The following is a 5,529-nucleotide window of genomic DNA, read 5'->3' on the forward strand; positions in this document are numbered from 1 at the left end:
CATCCTGACCTCTAGCAACTTCTCACAGGTTTTCCAACTCCACCAGTCTTCAGTATCCAGCTTTTTTAAAATGCTCTCTATGAATGAATTCAAAACATTTGGGACCAAAGAAAACCGTCAAGTTTTCTTAGTCCTCCCTCCCTAAAGCACAAAGCACAATTAGCTTCCTACAGTAAAGTCTCTTCATTGCTCCCTGCACTTTCCAGAGGCTGTGAAGAGGCCAAACCAAGACAGGTTTTTGCATCAGGAGCATGCCTTTCAGCTCTTCTTATGGAAAACACCATCTGAAAATGCTTAGAGTGTTCCTGCAAGCCATGGGTCATTAGGGCTTTTTAAATAAAAGCCACACTCTTACTGCTTCCACTTTAAAACATCATGAACAATAATTTTTTGAGGAATTACCTTTCTTTAACATAATGTTGAGGAACATTTACCAGCATGGAGAGGAGCTGTTGTTAGATGCATAGCCTCTACCACTATTACAATTGAAATTAAACAGTCAGATTTGAGGGTGTGAAGATTCTGCAAGATCGCTCAGCTCCCTCAGCAAGGGACAAAGCTGGAGGGTGTCCTTAGAAAGTCACTTTATGATTTAAGAAATGTTGAAGTTACCCATATTTGATGGAACTAAATCCAATATATATATTGATTGATAGGCTGCTAAATAGTTCCTCGTCAGATTCACCCAGCTTCAGGTAACCTCATTAACTGAAGACAGCAGTCAGAAATCGGAGAAGCAGGGACAGGTTTCTCCACACAGCCCTGGTCCAAACACCACAGGTCTGGGAAGCTGCAGGCTGAGTTCGGAGGAGCTGGAGCTGCTAATGGTACAAACTGCAACGTGTGCCTCTGGCATCGTTCAGTGCACAAGAGGAATCAGAGAGAGACCAAACTCTTTGCAAACATGGATCTAATTTGTGGTTTGAACAAAGCCGGCCTGCATTGACAAGCATCCAAATTCTGATGATGTTCCAGTCAAACTGTCACCGAGTTCAAATCAGAAAAGTTTCACACGTGAAGCACCCCTCAGCTTTGACATTTTATACAGCACGGTCATCTCCCCACACAAGTGAAGGATCCAGTCAGAATTATGAGATAACACAGAGCCTTTTCTGTATAAAGCTTTCAAACCAATCTTACCTGTTGCAGATTGGAAGAAAGCTCTCACAGAGTAAGATGAAGCAGACTGAAGATAAATTTGCTGCTATTAACTCATTATTTCTTATAAACTAACAGGCAATCAAGCAATTGCTTAACCAAGCAATTATCAATTGCCAAAAATGATTAGTTTTGGAAATTACCAAAACAAGTCAATCAGGCAATCAAATCAGCAGAAAGAAATGCAAAAAGGCAAATATTTCATGGTGCCATGCATCTCAATTCCTCGTATCTCCCTGCACTCTCTTCTTTCACTTCTGTGTACTAAACAGCTGGTCCACATTAAACACGCGCTAACATAAATGTTCAAACTTAACTCCTGCGTAGTTTTAAAGTGTTTTGTGGTGTTTTTTGTTGTTGGTGGTGTTGTTTTTCTGAGCTGTATGAGGCTGAATTTGCTTCAGATGCACAGTACATCAGAAGAAAGAGCAATTGTTGATCATGAAGACCCGATTTGAGCACAGGGGCTCTGGTGGCAAATGCAAGGTCAGCTCAGCACTAGGGGTGCTCAGTCCCTTCCTCTCTCCCAGCATCGGACAGAACAGCAGCAGCAACAAAAGGATGACAAGCAGCTCTCAAAGACTTCACGCCACAATTAAACATGAGTTAGCAAAAGACACCGCTGCTGCAGAGTTGTTTTGATGTGAATTATGGAACGCCTGAAAAACCCTGAAGGAACAGATACTTAAGAAACAAGCAAAATACCCACGTTTCAGAGGACTATTTTTAGTGGTGAGATGCAATATGCTTCACATGCCCATTTTCTTCAAAGTGCATCTGCTGACAGTCTAAATTTGGTCTCCAGAAAGAACTTGATTGGAGGTTGTGGGTTTTGCATAGAGGATTTCTGTTTCATGGTAAGTGGAATCGAGACCACGAACTGTTTCCTGTAAAGCTTTTAATATAAAATCATTGAATTTCATAGCAAGTTCTAGACTCTCTTTTAAAATTCAAAGCCCAAAAAAGGTGACGGGCAGCAGCATGATTAGTCTCAGGCCTTTTGCTTCTTCATCCCCAGTACAGACAGCAAACTGTTGCTATACAACTTGTGTAAGTATTGACAATTACTTTTATTTAGATGGGAGGTTAAAATTAAGAAAACTTTCTGCGTATGTTAACAGTGAATGGTTACAACTCTCAAAATTCATCACTTCTCGACCATAATGGAAATTGCGAAACAAGTAACCCAGAAGACATCACCCCAGGATGTCCTCTCACTACAGTTGCAAGGGAGGTGGATTTTTGATCTCTTTTTCAAACAAACTGGAAGTTATCCTTTAAAAGATACAACTGTCAATACAAAACAGCTCTCCTTTGACCTAAGAAAGTATTGTTTACATAGGTACTCATAAAGCTTTCCACCCTTATAACCATTTCTGTTTTGAAACACTGTGACAGAAGTGAGAGGGGCTGTCACAATTCCAGCTGTCTCCTACACCCTTCTTCCCAACCCCTTATAGAGTGGACTGCAGTCTTGCTGCCCGCTTAGTTACATATAACTAAATGGAGACACTGTGCTGTTGTGAGCAAAGAAGTAAAAAACCCATTCTGCTTTTAGCTTTAAAAATGACTTTTTTTTTTAAAAAAAAGTTACTTTTCCTGCAGAAATTCTGCTACAATCTTCCGTGGAAATTTTAAGCACTGCCATTTTAAGCAGTTAAGTTTCAGAACAACCCTACCTTTCCCAAAGATAAACAAGAAGACTTCAAAATTAGACTGCCGAGCACAATCTAACCTAAAGCCTCCAAACCCAACACCACAATGCAGATGCAAAGTCTGGCGTGGCTACGAACACAGGAAGCCCTGTTATTCCACATTCCCCACAAGCAGAGGGTTTGCTTAATCCAACCACTGCCACAAACTCCGAGCACTCCTGTGAGCCACCACCTCGTTTCATAAAGACTTGCAGTTCCTTGGCAGCAGCCTTACTGAGCAATCAGAACTGAGCCAGCAGTTCAACCCGGGCAGCAAGAATTTGGTCTGTATGAGCAGCAGCTGCCAAGGCAGCCTTGCTAAACATAAATAAGAAAATCTGCAGTCACTGCAGATCACCTGCAACCCTGAGCAGTTAAATGGACACCCATGGATGCAGATTTTGCACAAGTTTACCCAGTGTCTTGAAGGTAAGCACTAAACGCAACGCTTTATTGAGAGGAAAGCACCTGCAATTAGTAACAGAAACAATTTAAAGTTTTTCATCCCTTGCTCAATTAAAGAACACTTGGTCTGATGACAACTCTTGTCATCAATGTAAAAAACAGCAGAGGAGTACTGGCATCCTGTCCTTTTCTAATTTACGAGATCCAGATTAAGTTACTCATTTATAAAGGGAGATAATATTTACCTATTAGTTGTTTCACACAACTTAGCAATAAAACAAACAAACAAACAAAAAACATTAATCTTGATAATTTCTCAGTAACATTACAGACCCATTAAAAAACTAATAATCTACAAATTCCTGCAATGTGACGGTCAACTAGTCCTAGAAACTTTCCGAATCCACACTATAAAGTGAGCTAGGATTTTGCAAAATGAAGGAGTATCACCAAAAAGTGGACATTTACAACACCTTTTAGAATTTTTGCAATTATTTCTTACATTTTTTTTTCAACCAGTATTAAAATGTTTTGCCTTGGTTTCTCATGAAAGCATTTGTACTTCACACTGAAACTCTCTAATAAATTTACACATGACCAAATAGTCATGTGCACTGACAACTTTATAGCTGAGACAATTGTATGAGAATTAAAAATGTATTTGACTTACTGATAAAATCACATTGGATACATTGAATGTAGACTACTAGCAGCAAGCTACATGAAGACATCCTATCTTCTCATTCTCAAATGATGATAATGATGAACACTTCTCGTGCTGAGAGAGATGAGGTTTCCTCTGGTGGTGTTTTGTGCGCTTTCCAGGTACACTGTGATATTACGAACACTTTAACAGATGAAGCACTAGTAGGTTACTACTATGCGCTTGTATGATTTTAATAGATTTTCTGTTAAGACCCACCGTCAAGTGACTGCAATCCACGTCATGATACCTTTCCTGGATTTTATGAGCATCTTTTGACTTCAATACTACACTGCACGTGTTGCAGAAATGCTGTGTTGTCTCAGAATTCAGATTTAAGGTGCAAACTTCTTTCATAGGAAGAGCTTACCATGTTATTATCATGCCTAGCTTTCTTCTGATTTTTGCAATTTTCAGGCCCCATTTCAGCTTCAGGTTTGTTTTTTTACCTCCTCAACTACAGTTGGAGTTCTAACACTGGAAACGCAACACTGGCCAAAAGTTGTAACAGACTGTGCTTCTTCTTTACCTTTGCTCTTTCTGGATTTGCTGAAGTCCATGATATAGGAAAGAGAACCAGGCACTGCAGGCCAGGGCTCCTCAAGCTGGAAATGGCCTGTTTCTTCTCCAAACAAGGTGTTCTTCACTTCATGAGTGAGCGGCATGAGAATTATTGCTCGGACTCCCTGGGCTCATGTCACATCAGTGAGGGTTTGCATTTTGACGCATCTGACACATGGGTAATAGATGGGACGATTTTACAAGATTTTCTTTGCTTTCCTTCTTTTCTTGGTTAACTTCATCTCCTATGCTGTACGACTCATTTGCATCTGGGTCCGTTTTAGGACAGACTGAAGTGTGACACGCTGTTATCTTTTTCGTGTAAGGCACGTCGCGATCTTACTTGTGATGCTGCTTGTGAACTGGCAGAGCTTGCACCTTCATACCTCCACCTGAAACATCTCCTCCAGGCCAGCAGCCTGGGCTTCAAGACCCTCAGAGCGAGCAGCATGCAGCTGGGATGTTTCGTTTCCCTCTGGGAGATGCGGGTTTGCTGGCTTCCTTCTCAGAAAGGGAGGTCGGGCATTGAATGGGTTGTGCAGGGAGGTGGTGGGGTCACCGTCCATGGAGGTGTTCAAGGAGAGGCTGGACGTGGAGTTTGGGGACACGGTTTAGTGGTGACATTGGTGGTAGGGGGTGGTTGCACCAGGTCATTTTGGGGTCTTTTCCAATCCTAATGGCTCTGTGATTCATCGTCGGACATTTCTGTCAGGCATACCTACAGAAGACAGAACAACACAGTAAAAGCAGTTAAACTCCACACCAGGCCACAACACCCAGACCCCAAATCTCTGAAGACGACCCCAAGAACGCATTTCCCCTCCGCGAAGCTCCCCCTCACACCCCCCCCCACCCTCCTCCCCCCTCCCCGGCACCGACCTCACGGGGCCGCCGGGCGCCGCCCCCGGCTGCTGTGGGGCAGGGGCGGCGCTGCGGGGCCCGCTCCCCGCCCACAGCCCCGGCCGCGGCTTCCGCCCGCCCGCCCGCCGCCGCCGCCACCGCCTCGGC

The 5,529-nt window shown here is 43.0% G+C and overlaps 1 long non-coding RNA gene across 11 annotated transcripts in view; it reads right to left on the reverse strand.

The window, feature by feature from the left end:
* Positions 1–5,504, reverse strand: part of LOC311432375 — an 89,816-nt gene extending 84,312 nt beyond the window's left edge. For all 11 annotated transcript variants that reach the window (XR_014690014.1, XR_014690015.1, XR_014690016.1 and 8 more), the window contains exons 1-2: positions 5,401–5,504; positions 3,928–5,239 (exon numbers count right to left, since the gene is read on the reverse strand). This is a non-coding gene — a long non-coding RNA (uncharacterized lncRNA). The remainder of the gene's footprint in view (positions 1–3,927; positions 5,240–5,400) is intronic.
* Between the last annotated feature and the right edge of the window lie 25 nt (positions 5,505–5,529).

The sequence above is a fragment of the Aythya ferina genome (genome assembly GCF_964211825.1).
Source record: "Aythya ferina genome assembly, chromosome: 2".
Taxonomy (NCBI): Eukaryota; Metazoa; Chordata; class Aves; order Anseriformes; family Anatidae; genus Aythya; species Aythya ferina.